At 40.3% G+C, this 19,086-nt stretch overlaps 1 protein-coding gene across 7 annotated transcripts in view; it reads left to right on the forward strand.

Annotated features, from left to right (window-relative positions):
- LOC134220942 (bcl-2-related ovarian killer protein) overlaps window positions 1–19,086 on the forward strand; it is a 147,430-nt gene that overhangs the window by 113,439 nt on the left and 14,905 nt on the right. The gene's annotated exons all lie outside the window — the stretch shown is intronic.

A 19,086-nucleotide genomic window follows, 5' to 3' on the forward strand; every position in this document is an offset into this window, starting at 1 on the left:
ACACATCTGAGGGATTCCACGGGGGCATGTGTCGATCCTGAGCGACCATTTCGAAAATATTTGAAACTCTGCACAGTTTTTCAATTTCATCTAAATCGTCATCATTTTCGATATCAAATCTTCTATATTGAGTCACGACTAACTTTTCAAAAGGGTGTATGTGAAAATGGTTCAAAATATTTAAAAGCTCACAGCAAAAACGGAATGTCTGATTGTTATGATTTTTCAGCAAAGTTAGACAACTAAATGGTGATTCTTAAGAAAATGTGCACAGTAAAAAAAATTTTTTGCATTTAAAATATCATTTTGTCAAAAAACTCAAATATCTCAAACCCTATCTTTTTTCGAACGTAATTTTTTAGGAAAACGGTCCATTATATTAGCCTATCCATAAAAATTTGGTGATGGTAAACTAATAAACAAAAAGTTATGACATTTCAAACATTTCACAATTTTCACATTTAGTAAAAAAATTTTTTTTCTGTGTAAGTTATTTCGAGAATTGCAGTTTGATGCAGATTTTATTGTTAAGGGACGTGATTTAAACAAGTTGTTTCATGATATTTTGATTTAATTATTCATAGCATCTATAAGAAACTTAGACACGATCCAGTGTTGTGATCAAAAGTATTGATAGTGCATAATTTTCATTGCACGTGACTGGCGAAAATTCTTTTAATAGTGTTGAAACTGTTGATAATAACGTTGATAGAAACATATCAGAAATGTTATTTTAAGACAAAAGCTGCAAAATCAAAGATTTATATACACGCTGTCTATAGTTTACCTGCAAAAAATATACCTCTTAGAGAATAGACTTTATGATCGGGAGGAAACGGTATCTTCAACAACAACAAATGCATGATAGGTACATACCATGACAATGCTACGAAAAAGCAAAAAATTCTACTACTAAGGTTGTTAAAGATCTTAGTAATTTTTCTTCAGTCAAGCAAATGACACAAACTAGTCAGTAAAAACTTAAAAGTGATTTTGTTTTATTGTACGAACAACATGAGTAGCTCTCAACTGTTGTAGGCCGTTTGATGGAAAAAAGTGTTCCAGAGTTAGAAATCTCAGAAAGACCGATGTCTGGTTGATGCTAGAATGTCCATTGAATACAAATTTACGCATTTGCACGTCCTGCCTCAAACGTTGACTAAAGAGCAATCTGTATATCATCGGTTGAGCAGAGCAGGAAGTTCGAAAACGACAGCAACTGAGGAAGCCAGATGATACTGACAACACGAGGAATTACAGAAGTATTATGCTGAGAGCCTGCCACCGTACCATCAGCGAAATCTGTTTCAACAAATCAATCGGAAGATGAGTGTATCCAAAAGGTCAACATCGAACGCTTTAACGAGATAGCTGGGATAAAAGTGATCCGATTAAATGGAGTAAGATGGACTACTTATTACCCGGAGAAAAATACCGTGAAATAAACGAAGCTGTACAAAACCTCTTCAAATTAGGATGATGATGTGGAAATAAGACTACGATGAGGTAATTATAAAAAGGAAAGGATTTAACAAAGAATATTAAAATGTTAACTGGTAGTCTTTTGTGTATAAACACTCAAATTGCTATCTACGATCTTGTTCGGATTGTCCAGATTCTTCATCATTGGAAAATACTTTTTCGCTGAGTTTGAAGAAAAATATATTGACTAGTTATCATTTGACAATGGGTGACCACGGATAGGTGATATAGAAACTATTGTAAAACCTGTAGATGAGTTTGTGTCATATTTTTGAAATTAGAAAGTTTAATCCCTCACGATTTCATTAAAACAGAACAATCCAGCTTTTTAAAAAATACGAAAAATACATTACAAAATGGTGAATTTTTAGTCATTTGTGATTTTCTGAAAATTACAGCTTTGTATTGAAGATGAAGTGCAGTCCTCCACTAACGTACAACAAGCTACAATTCATCCATTCGTTATTTATTTTAATGGAAGTACGACATTGAACACTTAAGTTTATTATAATTTCCAAGATTTAAGACACGATTCAGTATCCGTAAACTTGTTCATTGAAAAATGATTAACTTTTACGCGTTGATAAGCATAAAGTCAAAAGATATATTTCATGTCTGATGAGCAGCGTCGCAGTACAAAAATCGTAAGAATTTTTCGAGCCTATGTCAATTTAAATCAATGTACGGAATTGATGCAGAATGGCATTTTTGCACATCACATGGCAAAGGTCCTTTGATGCTATTGAGGAAAAATAAAGCGCATGGCCACAAGAGCAAGTTTAGCCAAAGAACGTGAGCATCAATTAAAACTGCGAAAGAACTTTTGATTGGGCAACATGTAGAAAGAAAAGATTTAACAAATTATCATTTGTTTTACTACTACCGAAGAGTACGAAATAAAGGCTTCAGAGCTCAGAGCAATTTAATAACGCGAAAACGATCCAAGGAACCCAAAATTTCACTGTTTCATTCCATTGTGGAAAATAAAATTAAAGCAAAACTATACTCAAACTGTGCTGATAATAATTAAAAGTGTTCGATATTTTAAAAATTTAATAAAAATAAATAAAAATAAGTATTAATAAACTGTTTTCATGATATCATAACCATACCAAAATTCAAACCCAAAACTCTTAGAGTTTCTATAACAACATATTGTAATCGCACATTTAATTTAATATTAGGATAATATTAATTCATTTTTATTTATTTATCATATAATATTTATACATATAATATACATAATATCGATGAATACATAAATATGGAATATCATACAAACAACTTGTTTAACTCAGCAAGGCCTTAACAAAAAATCAGCATCAAACTGGATTCTTGAAAAAAAATAAACGGAAATTTTTTTTTGTTTACTATATGTGAAAAGTGAAATGTTTGAAATTTCATAACTTTTTGTTTATTGGTTTACCATCACCAAATTTTATGGTAGATAGCTAATATAATGGACCGTTTTCCTAAAAAATTACTTGAAAAAGATAGGGTTTTGAGATATTGAGTTTGTGACAAAATGATATTTTTAAAGGCAAAAAAAATTTTTTTATCTGTACATTTTCTTAAGAATCCCATTAGTTCAATTTTGCTGAAAAATCATAACAATCGAAATTCCGTTTTGCTGTGCAGCTTTTAAATATTTTGAACCATTTTCACATACACCCTTTTGAAAAGATATGACTCAATATGAAGATTTGATATCGAAAATGACGATTTAGATGAAATTGAAAAACTGTGCAAAGTTTCAACTCAATAGAAAATCATGAATTAAAAATTTTCTTAAATTTTGATGCTGTTGCTTGGAATCGCTATCTTCGCAATCGACGTGTCCGAAAAAAAAGGCATTTAAAGATACGTTCAAGTGTGTCTTATTGGACATTACAGGCAAAATCCTTGTGAAGATGGCGCTAGGAGTAATAATCCTCGCTTTCGTGATTTTATCCTAGATTGAAATCAATGAGCAATTCCTTGATTTCTGATAGCAATTTGAATTAATTTCAAAGAAAAACATTAGTATCACTACACCCAAAAAACAAATCTTACAATTATTGTATAAAAATCTGGCATATAACATTTGCTTTTTATACAGATATTGTGTTAATAATACAAATCTGTGATTGTACGACAATTGCCTGAAACCATCCCGAATGCAATTTCCCCGAATGATTCGAATGTAACAATTTCGAATGCAATTTCCGAATGTAACAATTCGAATGGAACAATTCTGAAACATATTCGCAATGTACTGTATGTATCCAAAAAAAGCAGCGTTTAAAGATACGTCTCAAGTTTGTATTATTGGACATTACCAGCGCAATATCCTTTGGTGAAGATGGGCTGGCCAGGAGTAGTAATCCTCGCTTTCGTGATTTTTATCCTAGATTGAAATCAAGGATCACACCTTCCTTGATTTCTGATGTAAATTTGAATAAGGATTTCAAAAGAAAATATGAGTATCACTAGTGTCCAATCTACAAAGTACACCGTAATCATTACGCTTATCAGCTTAATATCCTTTGGTAGTATTATACTTATTGATCCTCCAAGATGTGTTTTAAATTATAAATAATTCGGGTAGAATGATTTCGAAGGTGCTTTTTGATCTATAAAGTCGAACAACGGCTGTGTTTTTAAAAAGCAAAATGCAAACGCCATTCTGAAAACGTTTTGGTAAATATTTTTTATCTTCGAAATCAAGCTTCTGTCCTGTAAATACCTTCTTAAGTAGAGGCAATGGTTGATGTGAATCCTTCTAAAAACAAATATTGCGTTTGCCTAGACTAAGGCAATGGTGAATGTGATTCCTTCTTTAAAAATAATGATTTGCTCGACTAATGCAATGGTAAATGCGTCGCTTTTAGGGAGTGTTTCCAGATATTATTGTTATTATTCTATCTTTAATAACACGTATCTGCCGAAATAAGATAATATGGATGTAATCCATTCTTAAAAAGAAAACATTTCCGAGGTAAGGCAATGCTGGATGTGGTCCTTCTTCAGAAGTAGGTGTTAGCTCGAAATAATGCAAATATGAATGAATTGAGAATGATAATAGATTAATGTGCTTTCTTATTTTGATGCCAATTTGGCTAGAATAAAGGAAAAATATATATGTATTGAATGTATAATATTTTATCGGAAAACATTTTGCCGAATCCATTTTCTCAGAATAGCATTAGGCTTTTTTAGACTATAATTGCTCCATATCTGGAAGCGCGCCTCTTATAGTGAACAAATTACTCTTCTTGTCTTATTATGGACAGACGTTCTCTCTCGAGTTTATATAAAGAAGAATTATCTCCTCCATTAGCATCACATCGGTAGACGGGATCATGTAAAGAAGGCACAGTCTCATTGATTTACTTTGTTTCACACAAACGAGCATTTAAAGAAGGGACTATCTAGCCTCTTTGCCTTATACCGGGCAAATGTGTTCGTTTGAGGTAGACATTGTCACTTCCTTTGCTTTAAACCGGGCAGATGAATTCATCTATACAAGGACACTAATACATTTAAAAGCAATATCTCTTCACTTCGCCTTGTTTTTCAACTTAGTGTTCCACTAGCATTTCCACAGTTATTGAAACCTCTCCCGTGCTCTGCCAGTTGCATGAATGTCTTGTGTGGCAAGTGCAATGAACACACTTGCTCAAAAAGCCGAAATGCTTCTCACCCGGAAGCGTCCTAAGCCAAACCGAGAATCGAACTGCAACCTCTGGATCAGAAATCCTCCAACCGCTTTGTGCGCACTCAAAAGAAGAGAGAAGCATTGGGAAATGTTATCATGGGAATTAGCAACATGCAACTGAACGAAGCATACTGATTTGTTAGAGGTACTATATTTTCGGAATTGTTTCCATCTGGGGAAATGTTACATTTTGGGAAATTGCATTTGGGAATTGTTACATTCGAGGAAATTACATTCTGGGGAAATTGCATTCTGGGGGAATTGCTTGGGAATTGTATTACAATCATAACAGATATTTCACTGATGGTTCTCGCATTAACGGATCCACTGGCTTTCGTTGTGTTTTTCAACGTAAGTTCAACCACCTTCCGAAATCTTCCCAAGAACCGTGTTCGGTTTATGTTGCTGAGCAGGCAGCACTTAATTTCGCTTTGGGGATAATTTCCGATCAGCCTGTAGACCATTATTTCATCTTCTCGGATAGTCATATCGTATTCCTATCGAGGCACTCCTGGTCGATGAAACCTAGTTAAGCACGCATCTTACTTTCTTACAACTTCGTAAGAGAGCAGATGCGTGATTTTGGTCGAAAGATCATTGAAGATTACCTTTGTATGGGTCCCATTCCCATTGCCTAATCTATGGCAATGAGAAGGCGGACTCATAGCAAAGGTGGGCGCACAGGAAGATATGAAGTTTATGATAGACAAATCTCGAACAACGAGTTTTTCCCATTATTATTAGTCCGTTAGAGTACTCTTCAAAATTGGCAAATGATTTGGTCACACAAATGAACTTCTTGACGGTGGCTGTTTTCCATAGTTCCTAAAGTTTCTGGTCGAGCCTGGTTTCAGAGGTGAGACTTGTCGAGGCTTCATTCGCACGATGTCGAGACTTATGTCCAATCACTTTTCACTAAACGCACACCTCTATAGAATAAACCTGGTCGATAGTAGCAACCTATGTAGGTGTGGAGCCGGTTACGATGATATCGATCACGTAGTTTGGTATTGCTTGAAAAACGACGCCTCCAGAGAGCAATTATTGGACACCCTTTGGCCCGGAGGTAACGAGGTAAACAACCCTACAGGAAGTAAGAGGTGTTTTGGGGGATCGCGATGTATGGTTTATATGCAGGCCATCTGTGCCTTTCTTTTGCTCGTCTGACATAAAAGTCTAATTCTCCTATTTTTTTTTTTTCTTTCTCGTTTTTGTTTTGTTGTTTCTGTCTTATTGTTCTGTGTAATACGAAGGCTTCTATGGCCATCTCGGAAGATGCTCCCTGACGAACCACAACCGAGCTCCGACGCTACGCCATACCGTTAATTACGTAAAATACCCGGATGAGCAGCTGTAATACCTTAAACCCAAATCCCAACCTTCAGTCCAGTCCTGAAATTACGCATCTTCTGAACCTTGAGTCGCCACGAGTATCTTGGTCTATGCCCTTTTCCCTTACTAACTGTTGATAATAAGATTATATCGATTGTAAATATCATAAAGTCTCGGCTCCGTTAAGTGTTATACACGCCTCAGCCTGTCAAATAAACACAATAGATAAAAAAAAACAAATGGTCGAACTGTCTGAAAAAGTCGTTTGACCAAAATAGACATTTGACCGAAAATACCATTTGCCGAAATGGTTCTTTGGCCGAAAAGGTCGTTTAGCAGAAGCCTTGACATTTTTTGCCAAATGGCCCTTTCTTTCAATCGACCATTTCGGCCAAACGGCATATTCGTTCTGATGATTCTGCAAACGATATGTTAGAGCAAACAGCCTTTCGGCCAAATTATCAGTTCGGCCGTATGTTACTTTGGCCAAATGCAATTTTTGGCCAAACCGTTTCTCACCCAAGCGTTAATTCCAGCCAAATGCAATACGGCTAGATGACTTTCAATTGATTTTCGACCAAACGAGCCTTCTCTTTTTAAATAATTTCCCATAGAATTTTCGAAGATTTTTTTATGAATATTAAAAAGAATTTCCCGTCCAAATCCAAATCGTGGATAAAGGGCGGGCTCTTCTCCCCATCTATTGGGTCAATCTGGGAAACGAGGGCTAGATTATATTATTCTATGTACGAACTTTCTTCTGGAAGGAGATTCTCTATTCATCCCGTGGATTCGCATAAGTGTCTCTGCTTATGGAACCACCCACCCATTTTTGGCCCTTCATACAGCATTTTGATGAAATACAAACAATAGTATAATCATGATCAAATCGTTTGTCAGATATGGCCAGTGCTATCGGCAGTGCCTTGCTACAATAGATGGTAGTATCATGGTAGTATCATCATCATCATCATCATCTTATATATAAAAATGAAATGGTCTGTGTTCGTATCCGCATAACCCGAAAACGGCTGGATGGATTTTTTTCATTTCTTCGGCAGAAACATTCGTTATAGTTTCCGACAGGTTTATATGATATTTCCTAATGCGAAAATTACGAGTAAAGTTGAGCAAACCGTGAATAACTAAAATTGTGATACCTATGCGAACTTTGCATGGGCAGTTCGGAACGCGCATTTTCGCCTACTATGCAGGACAGCGTCTGCCGGGTCGACTAGTTATCATTAAAAAGAATTTCCCGTCCAAATCCAAATAAATTCTCTTAAATTCCGAATAATTTTCCGTAAATATCCCAAACAGTTTTCGGTGAAATTCAAAAAATTTACGTGGAAATTATAATTAAAATTGGAAATTCTTCTTGAGTCGAGTCAAGTACGAGACACTGAAGACGGCCTTACTGTTGATGTCGAAATACGTATCTGTCAAGATACAATTAAGTGGTGGAATTCAATGGGATTGTCCAAACTCGTCTTATGACAATTAAAGCTTCTGTCAAATCCTGCAGTTACCGTCGCCGTTCTTTTCCATTGCGTTCGAAGCTTTAATGTCTTGAAAATATTCCAAAAAATGCAGAACTTTTTTTTAACCAACGATATAAAAAAATTGCCACGCCGATTCACGCCGCCGCCGGCTAAAATAGCTTTCGGCATGACGCCGAAAACGCCGCCGCCGCTGACCAAAATTTTGACAAACGCCGCCGCCGACGATTTTTGGACTTGAGGTGTGCAGTTTAGATTAGATAGAAATATTATATTGTTCTGCAGTGATCACTATCGCGGTGCGCCGATATTGATGCTGCTAGTTTCCCAGCTAGGACCGCCACACAGTGGGATGGATTTGAAAAAAATGGGACATCACTGCCGTAATCATTACAGCAGATCAGTATTATCGGCGAAACCTTTGATTGAAGCCTTTTGATGTCTTCTGGAGTGTGTAACAGGCCCTACGTTACAATTATATTATAACAACATAAAGATTAACTATCAACATGTAACAATTAACAAATTAAAATAATGCACGTTCTCTCCTGGAGCCCTGAGAGAGACGGCTAGGTGGGGCCCACTACGGGAAATGACGAGGTTTCATATGAGATTTTGGTCCATCAGCCAAATCCCGCAGATATATTTTTATTGCGCATCGCGCTTTTAGTCTACAGCAATTAGTTTGCTGTATTCATAGCTGAGCCTTTGTGTAGGATTCTTATCCTATTTGGGCACCTGAAATAATTTGTGCCATGTGGCAACAGCAATATAAAGTCTGTGTCTGGGAATTCCTCTATTTAGATTTTTAATTGCCTATCTTCAGGCCCAAACACAGAACATTTAGGAATGGAACAAACACAAATCCATTCAAACATTTGTCACTTACAAGAAAGATAAAATGAACCGTAACAAGTGTTTCTTTATTTTTAAAGCATTTTATTTTATGCGTAAGAAAAAATGACTTTAAAAAGTGAACGCCGAGCAAAAATATTTTATTTTGTAGAATGGAGCCATTGTAGAAATTACAATTACAAGACTCTTTGCCGAAGACACCAAATTTCTATCTCTGAAGTACACAAAGTTAAAGAGTTTCAACGTTGGTACCCCCTTTAAATTCATATTTTCCCTATAACTTGTTATGTTCGCCGTAGGTTTATGGATAGGGTGCATAAGCCGTGAGTAGCGTCGTACGCAATTTATTGGAAGGTTGGAGCGTTCGGTTGCAGGCGGTCAGCAGGAGACCAAGAGGAGCTTTGAACCACAACGATTAGAAGCAGTTCAACAGAAGTCCAGCTGGAGCTTCGGACCAACACATTCAGGAGCTAGTCGCAGAGCATCGAGAGGTGTATACAAACGTCGGTGTTGAGCCACTTGTACCGTTTTGATTCAAATCCCGCACATGTCACATATTCCGAACACTGGCATTTTTGCGCCCTTATACTAATTTTTTTTCTGTTTTCCGAACAAAGGACAAAGATTACAAACGAATTTAAGATATTGTGAAAAGAACTACGCGAATATTGTTGAAATGGCCATTTGAATACGAGTGTTCGGAATATGAGGCATGTTCCGAATATGAGTCTAAACGGTAGATATAGACGGAGGTTCTGGAGAAGTTGTTGGACAATCGTCGAATGAAAGTATATGCGACCCGGGATGACCCGGGATGGAAACTCTAGCCACAAAGAAAAAACCAAATAAAAATTACCTTTTAGTGTCATCCCTGTCGGGAATATATATCGTTATCGTATTCCTATCGAAAACTGTAAAGTAACAGCTGACCTAAACTTATTTACCGTACACAATTAGATGTTATGTTACTATCAGGGGGAGAAGGCGGAGCACTGAATCCCTACCACGACATGTGCTGGTTCTAAAATGTAAACAACAGTGTTAATTCTCTACCACCTTTTTGTTATGGCGAGGCAATTTTTATGCACACTTTTGTTTTCGATGTTTTATCAAAATTAAACACTCAATCATGCAGCAATATAACGATGTGGTATGCTTGAGATACCTGCTTGATTAAAGAGACTCGAAAAAGAATTTATTTGCAGTAACTAACCGAATATTAAAATGTTCGCATTAACAATTGCGCCATAACACTGGTTCTAAGCTTCGATGCAGAGTACACGAGCTTTGTTCGCCAGTTATAGGCGTATAGGGCCCTTGGTTACTATACACCGCTTAATTTAAAAAAAAAACTTAGCCCCTAGGTTCCTTACCGTTGAAACTCTACATGAGAAACCTGCGCCTGCCACAATCGAAACCTGACTTCATTGCACGCGCACTATACTAGCATCAGGCCGGACAAAACGAGGCAAAACATGCACATGTGGTAAGGCATACGGCAATATTGCAGTTTATGCTGTTCTAGCCATATCGGGCGGAGATGAACAAGATATGAGTTTGTTACTGTTAATTTCATAATTTACCGCTGTATGAGCGGTTTCTTCCTATGGGCTTTTGGAATTTTATGGCCATATGACAGCGTTGCAACTGATGACATCTTAAATTCCTCGTTTGGTTCCACAAACGTTCGACCGCCGATGCATTTACTGACGGAAAAAGAAAGCCTAAAAATGTTAATACTTTCTGTCGCAATTAGTAAATGCTACACATCGCATTTTGGGATAACCATCAGGTGTGAGTATAATTTAGCTTACCGTATAAGTAATTTATTTTACAAGTAATCAATAGCTGAATTTTCGGTCACCATTCGGCTGAAGACATTCCAAAAGTAAATAAATGAAATAATCTAACCCATCAAAAGGTGACACAGCATTTCTCGTATTTGGCGAACACACAAATCACTATGAAAATTCAGTAACATTATAGTAATGAAATTGATCGAATGCAATATTTAATGAAATAGGTTTACTCAAATTAGTCCACACAATTTCATTTTCGGCGATTGTGTTTCGAAATTCAAACAGGTCAGTGGGGGATAAATTGTTGTTAGCTTCCGTGAAATGTTCACCCCATTTTCTCTATTTTTTTTGTGAACCGTGGTTAAAATGTGAATTTTGCTTATTAATTATCTCCAGGGTAAACTAACTGCCATCAAATTTTGTCGTGGAAGTTGCGGGGATGTAATTTATCATATGTATACTTGACTATCCAGTCGTAACCTACGAAACTTAGCGATTCGCAGTTCTATGCTCCAATCGTTCAATCTTGATCCTTTATGCGTCGCCTAGGTCGTGGTCGATTGTATCGAGTTGTATAATCTCTTGGGGGATGTCCATAAACTACGCAGACTCCCAAGGAGGGTCGTAGTAGAAGTAGTAGTAGTAGAAGTAGTAGTAGTAGAAGTAGTAGTAGTAGTAGTAGTAGTAGTAGAAGTAGTAGTAGTAGAAGTAGTAGTAGTAGAAGTAGTAGTAGTAGAAGTAGTAGTAGTAGAAGTAGTAGTAGTAGAAGTAGTAGTAGATTTTTAATAGCTATCAATACGCCACCTGTAAGTGCAAAATGGATGCAAACAGATTCCGACATTTTACTTCCGAACTTCCTTCAGACATAATAACTGTCAGAACAAAATTTGAGTTTGACACCAACACATTGCCGGCAAAGCGTTCGGAAGTGTGAAAATCGTCTCCCGAACTTCAATTTAGTGCCAGCGACGTTCCCAGCATAGCTGCGAGGCGACAATGTCCAAGTAGGGGGATGTAATACCAACAAAGAAGAGGAAGACGTTTTCAGCGCCAAAACAAGCTCGATTTTGTGACATACCTAACGTGAATAACGTCGTAATGTTTTATTGTGGTAATTTCTTTGATTTGAAGTTTTTCCGATTTTTTTGGGTGAAACATTAACTTGTCTAAATTTCTCCTAAAAAATCTATTGAACTTCATTGAAGTAATAGTCTGAATTTCGGCGTAAAAATATCCTGCAACAAGATTCTTCTGTGTCGAGCAGAAAAAAATTTAAACAATTCTTGGAAAACTTTGCACTTGAAATTATTTGTAGATTCCATGGGAAAATCATTGGACCTCTTACAGGACTTCGTCTTAAATGGCTCTACATTCCAACTGGAACTTGACGGACTTTTTCAACTTAGTATTCTATTAGCATTTCCTCAGTTATTAAATAAAAGCTTTTCTATGCCCGTCATTGCATGAGTATGTATCTTGTGTGGCAAGGCAAGTACAATGGATACACTATGCCCAGGATGTCGAGAAAGTTTCCAAGGCTTCCAATCCTCTTGAAAACATAATTCAGAGCCCTTTTGAAAGGAAGCTCCTTTAAGCTTTTGAGTCTTTTTAGAGTAGGCTTCCGCGCCTTTTTATCAGAGGCTTCTGAGCCGCTTGTAGAGAGGCTTCCGAGCCTCTTGAAGGCGGGTTTCGAGCCACTTAAAATGACGCTTCTGAGCCTCTTGATAGTATACTTCCAAGCCTATTGGAAGAAGAATTCTGAGCTTCTTGAAGCGAGGCTTCCGAGCCTCTTGAAAGGAGGCTGCCGCGCCTTTTGAAAGAAGGCTTCCGAACCACTTGAAAGTAGACTTCCAAGCCTCTTGAAAACAGGCTTACGAGCCTCTTGAAAGAAGGCAACCTAACCACTTGAAATGAGGCTTTCGAGCCTCTTGAAAAGAGGCTTCCGAGTCTCTCGAAAGGAGCCTTCCGATCCTCTTGGAAAAAGGCTTCCGAGCCTCTTGAAAGAAGGCTTCCGAGCATCTTGAAAGGAGGTTTTTGAGTCTCTAGAAAAAGAGGCTTTCCCGAGCAGCACAAGTCAGACGAAAATGGTTGCAGCAACTTGATTGTCACCAAAACTGGTCACATATGAGTTGCAGTAACCTATGTGAGATATGTGTGCTGCTAGGGTTTGAGCCTCTATAAAAGAAGGCTTTTGAGCTTATTGAAAGCAGGCTTCCGAGAGGAGAGGAGGCTTCCGAGCCTCTTGAGAGGAGGCTTCCGAGCCTCTTGAGAGGAGGCTTCCGAGCCTCTTGAGAGAAGGCTTCCGAGCCTCTTGAGAGGAGGCTTCCGAGCCTCTTGAGAGGAGGCCTGGAGCCTCTTGAGAGGAGGCTTCCGAGGCCCTCTTGGAGGAGGCTTCCAGGCCTCTTGAGGAGGAGGCTTCAGAGCCTCTTGAGGAGGAGGCTTCCAGGCCTCTTGAGAGGAGGAGGCCTCCTCTTGAGAGGAGGCTTCCGAGGCCTCTTGGAGAGGAGGCTGGAGGCCTCTTGAGAGGAGGCTTGAGGCCTCTTGAGAGGAGGCTTCCAGGCCTCTTGAGAGGAGGCTTCCTGAGCCTCTTGGAGGCTTCTGAGGCCTCTTGGAGAGGAGGCCTGAGGCCTCTTGAGGAGGAGGCTTCGGAGCCTCTTGGAGGAGGCTTCTGAGCCTCTTGAGAGGAGGCTTGAGGCCTCTTGAGAGGAGGGCTTCCGGAGCCTCTTGAGAGGAGGCCTGAGGCCTCTTGGAGAGGAGGCCTGGGCCTCTTGGAGAGGAGGCTGGAGCCTCTTGGAGAGGAGGCTTCCTGAGCCTCTTGAGGGAGGCTTCCAGGCCTCTTGAGAGGAGGCTCTGAGCCTCTTGAGGAGGAGGCCTGGAGCCTCTTGAGGAGGAGGCTTCCGGAGCCTCTTGAGGAGGAGGCTTCCTGAGCCTCTTGAGAGGAGGCCTGAGGCCTCTTGAGAGGAGCTTCCAGGCCTCTTGAGGAGGCCTGAGCCTCTTGAGAGGAGGCCTGAGGCCTCTTGGAGAGGAGGCCTGAGCCTCTTGAGAGGAGGCTTCCAGGCCTCTCTTGAGAGGAGGCTTCTGAGCCTCTTGAGAGGAGGCTTCCGGGCCTCTTGAGGAGGCTTCTGAGCCTCTTGAGAGGAGGCTTCCCTGAGCCTCTTGAGAGGAGGCCTGAGCCTCTTGAGGAGGAGGCTTCCAGGCCTCTTGAGGAGGAGGCCTGAGCCTCTTGAGAGGAGGCTTCCAGGCCTCTGAGAGGAGGCCTGAGAGGAGGCCTGAGCCTCTTGGAGGAGGGGCCAGGCCTGAGCCTCTTGGGAGGAGGCCTGAGGCCTCTGAGAGGAGGCTTCTGGAGCCTCTTGAGAGGAGGCTTCCTGAGCCTCTTGAGGAGGAGGCCTGAGGCCTCTTGGAGAGGAGGCTTCCGAGCCTCTTGAGGAGGAGGCTTCTGGAGCCTCTTGGAGAGAGGAGCTTCTGAGCCTCTTGAGGAGGAGGCTTCCGAGGCCTCTTGAGGAGGAGGCCTGAGCCTCTTGAGAGGAGGCCTGGAGGCCTCTTGAGGAGGAGGCTTCTGGGCCTCTTGAGAGGAGGCTTCCAGGCCTCTTGAGGAGGAGGCTTCTGAGCCTCTTGAGAGGGAGGCTTGAGCCTCTTGGAGGAGGCTTCCTGAGCCTCTTGAGAGGAGGCCTGAGGCCTCTTGAGAGGAGGCAGGCCTGAGCCTCTTGGAGAGGAGGCTTCCAGGAGCCTCTTGAGAGGAGGCTTCTGGAGCCTCTTGAGAGGAGGCTTCGAGCCTCTTGAGGAGGCTTCCAGGCCTCTTGAGGAGGAGGCCTGAGCTTGAGAGGGAGGCTTGAGCCTCTTGAGGAGGAGGCTTTCAGGGCCTCTTGAGAGGAGGCTTCAGGCCTCTTGAGAGGGAGGGCTGAGGCCTCTTGAGGAGGAGGCTTGGCCTCTTGAGAGGAGGCTTCCAGGCCTCTTGAGGAGGGCTTTCCAGGCCTCTTGAGAGGAGGCTGGGCCCTCTTGAGGAGGAGGCTTGAGCCGCTTAAGAGGAGGCTTTCAAGGCCTCTTGAGAGGAGGCTTTCAGGCCTCTTGAGAGGAGGCTTGAGCCTCTTGAGAGGAGGCTGAGGCCTCTTGGAGAGGAGGCTGAGGCCTCTTGAGGAGGGGCTTTCAGGCCTCTTGAGAGGAGGCTGAGGCCTCTTGAGAGGGAGGCTTGAGGCCTCTTGAGGAGGAGGCTTGAGGCCTCTTGAGAGGAGGCTTTCGAGGCCTCTTGAGAGGAGGCCTTGCTCAGGAGCTGCTTGAGAGGGAGGCTTCTCTGGAGCCTCTTGAGAGGAGGCTTCTGAGGCCTCTTGAGAGGAGGCTTCCAGGCCTCTTGAGAGGAGGCTTCCAGAGCCTCTTGAAAGGAGGCTTCTGAGGCCTCTTGAAAGGGAGGCTTTGAGGCCTCTTGAAAGGAGGCTTCTGGAGCCTCTTGAAAGGAGGCTTTGGAGCCTCTTGAAGGAGGCCTGAGCCTCTTGAAAGGAGGCCTGAGGCCTCTTGAAAGGGGAGGCTCTGAGCCTCTTGAAAGGAGGCCTGAGCCTCTTGAAAGGAGGCTTCTGAGCCTCTTGAAAGGAGGCCTGAGCCTCTTGAAAGGAGGCTTCCTGGAGCCTCTTGAAAGGAGGCTTCCGAGCCTCTTGAGAGGAGGCTTCCGAGCCTCTTGAGAGGAGGCTTCCGAGCCTCTTGAAAGGAGCCTTCCGAACCTCTTGAAAGGAGGCTTCCGAGCCTCTTGAAAGGAGGTTTCCGAACCTCTTGAAAAGAGGCTTCCGAAGCTCTTGAAAGGAGGCTTCCGAACCTCTTGAAAGGAGGCTTCTGAACCACGTGCCTCTTGAAAGGAAGCCTTCGAACTGCTTGGAAGAAGGCTTCCGAGAGGTGTAAAAGGATGCTTCTAATCCTCTTGCAACGAAGCAACCGAGTTTTAGTGAAAAAAAAAATTTTGTTCATTCGACGTTTTGTTCGTTTGATCTTTGTTCCGCAGCCCTTCATACATTGTGTTGGTTGTGGAAAGCAGGATTCAATAGGACGAGACCAGTGGCATTCTAGCTAAAATTCCGCTTGAGGACCTTTCAAATCATTTCAACAGCACTAGTACACCTGCTGGTATAAATTGCGATATTGACACTATCAATCGAAAGGTGGCGATCAGAGCATAAAATATTCACTTTCATGAAGCACATTCACTTCGACTTTTGACATTCGTGTTTTGATTATTCAAAACATAGAATGACTTACTCAGTTTACTTCTTCATAAATTCATTCAATTGATTACCACTGAGTATGGTAACTGCGCGCGAAAAAAAAACAAAATTGGCCTTGTTGATATTGACATTTGGCGCTGAAAATGCCCTTCAATTGAACATCGGGATTAGATCTATGCGTGTATTTATTTAAATCATCAAACATGTGTTCAGTTTTACCATTATTTAATAATTTGTGATATTCAAATAAATACTTACTGACCCATATTCATTCTGAAAATTGAAAGTGCAGAGCCGAATATGAATATGTTTAGAAGTGAAGTGACAAAGAAGCCCGATGGGCTTCATAAAAAATAATCGAATATTTACAGCTCTGGTGGCGATGCTGCATTTTTATATCAATGTTATTTTGCATATACAGCAGTGACAACTGTTGTTGAATGGCGTAAGTTATGAATGTTACTTTTGTACACTCTAGGTGGAGAGCAGTCATAAAAAAAATTGTAGTAAACCGCTTGAGTTTAGTATGAAGCTGTAACCAGATCTCATTTATTGTTTAAAGTTGCAAAATGCAATAAGGGTATAAAAAATCAGAAAAATATTTCTAGGAACTTTTTTCAAATGGGCGTACATGATTCTGAGCTTGATTTTTGGAACGGCAACTGTGCTCATTAATTAAACTGTTTTGGTGAACTTATGTGCCTAACAGGAAGAATAGATTCCGATCTATCTGGTAGTACCGTTAGCTGAACGAAATATGCTGAATTGAGAGTGTATTAGCCATTTCAAATTTTAAGGTCAAACACAGTTACGCCTATTTGAAAAAAGTTCCTAGATTTATAGTTTTCCTACCTAGGTCACATATCGCTGTGGTGCGTAGTTAGTGAAGACGGGTGATTTGTCCATACAAGAAAATTCATTTTACTACAAATGTTGTGGCGCCATCTCTTTCAACCAGCACCTTTGGCCTTGCCCTATTGGACTTTATTGATCGCATTACATTTTATGTAAAATATAAATTTTTGAAATAGAAAATATACAATTATCACAATTGATTGAAATTGTAATATGCCCGCCATTACGTATTTTTGTCCGAGGTACCCCCTAGGGTACCCCCAGGGGTAGATGTACCCCATGTTGCGAATCGCTGGTCTAGACGATTGACGTCGCTAACCACACGGCCATGAAGCCCATGACTAAGAAAACAGTCCCTACCTCAAGTGTGTTACTCTGGTAGATGGTATGCTTACCTCTAAACGTTAGAACCATCAATTCCTTCCAACACACCTCTTTAGAACTGCAACGATACGAATCCGAATCCGCGATGAAGTTGAGAGGTATGCAGTTCCACATACCGAGCTACGTAGTCCCTTTTCGTTGCTGTGGTCTCTACCGTATTATCGCGTGATTATTGCTTAGTTTAATATTGTCTGACACCAACCCCTTAAATTACCAGGAACCATTTCCCCTGAAATTATAATTCCATGTTGTTTTTATTTTCTAAATTTGCAAAAAATTGGCCAAATTACAAAAAACTTTAAATTTGCAAAGTAAGTTTGTAGTTCTCAAATAAAGTTTACAATTAAAATGGAAGAGCTTTATCACCGAAGTTACTAGAGCAAATTTTTACTCTCTATAGTCAACTAATAACTTATCCGATTTTACCGATAACCGACGAGTCCGGTTGTTATTACAAAATAATCCTTTAAAAACGCTCCAATTATTATACACAAGCTTTGCAGGTTCGAGTTGATATTATGCTAAAATAATTAATACATGCATGGTCTATGATTACGGGGGACTGTCTGTTTCGAGCATAGATAAACATCTTGGCGCAAAATTGCAAATGAAGCCATAAAACGAGCTCTGGTGGGCAGTCACTTCCAATGCAATGGAGTTTGAACTATGCCCACGAGCATGGGTGCCGATCACGGAAACGAATCAAAGCATGAAAAATGTCTGTTTATCGCACGGCCGTACAGCATAATTTGTCGAAGCCAACATTGTCACTGACAGATGGCTACACAAAAAAGCTGGCATTTTTCAGCATTGATGCAGACCACCACCACCACATTTGGTGCGAGCTGGTTCGGCTCACTCGCTTCAAAGGGTAGTACCAACCAACAATGACACGAATCCGATACGGTATAATATATGGAAGTCTTATGATTTATTGAACGGGGCCCATAATTAACAGTGTGATGAAAATTTATGACATTTCCAAAATTGAACAACCTAACTGATTATAAAAAACGACGAAAATCAATCAAAACTTCATTAGCATCGTTGTGCCTTATATGTTTACATTTGAGCAATAATACTTATAAATCACGAACCATTACTTTAAATCTACAGGAAGATGAAAGATTGAGAAATATGCAGACTCTGTCTCAGTAGATGATGATATACAGATTACTAATGATCAACACCTAAGATCAATTGTGTGTTTGACATTGATAGTAAAATATTACATCCATAGTACATACATATTTTTCAGTATCTTAAATAATAATTTTAATATGTTTTCTAATGTAAATATGAAAATTCGCTCAATTATTACGTGCTATAGCGATTTGTCAGCAAACCCAATGAAAGTTCAATATAATTCATATCGACAATCAAACATCCGTAAGGCTACAACTATTAACTAGTTCTACAGGGCAACAAGCACCTGATAAGATTGAACACATCCCAATGCTAGTAACAGCTACCGGGCAAATTGAGCGACATACCCACATCATACTCGATATCAATTACATTTGCTCGGACACGCGCTAGCTCTTGAAGGAAACTTTGCCTCTACAGGGTGTCATTGTTCGAGCGATACACTATTATTGGAAATCGACTCATAGAAGCAGATTTATGCCAATTTCAAAATTATGTTGTTCTTTATTTACTGATATAATCTCTTTGAACTGTTTGCTGATTTTGAAAAGGAATCAGAGCATTTAAAGTTAATTGCCTATACTTCGGGTATTGAGCCACCCGGAACGGTTATTAATTACTATGTCTGAAACTCGATTTATGCATATGCACAACATGTGATAGATTTAGTTCGGCAAATGTATTGGAGGGTAACCACTTCCTTCGGTGGGTTTGATCCCACGAAACCAGTACGCTAGACAGGTGCATTCCCTACAAAGCTACGAAGAACCTCCGTCGTTCTCCGTAATCCGGAATGCCTAATGCACTGACTCAACACACATGGCCAACCTCAG

This window comes from Armigeres subalbatus, chromosome 3 (assembly GCF_024139115.2).
Source record: "Armigeres subalbatus isolate Guangzhou_Male chromosome 3, GZ_Asu_2, whole genome shotgun sequence".
Classification (NCBI taxonomy): Eukaryota; Metazoa; Arthropoda; class Insecta; order Diptera; family Culicidae; genus Armigeres; species Armigeres subalbatus.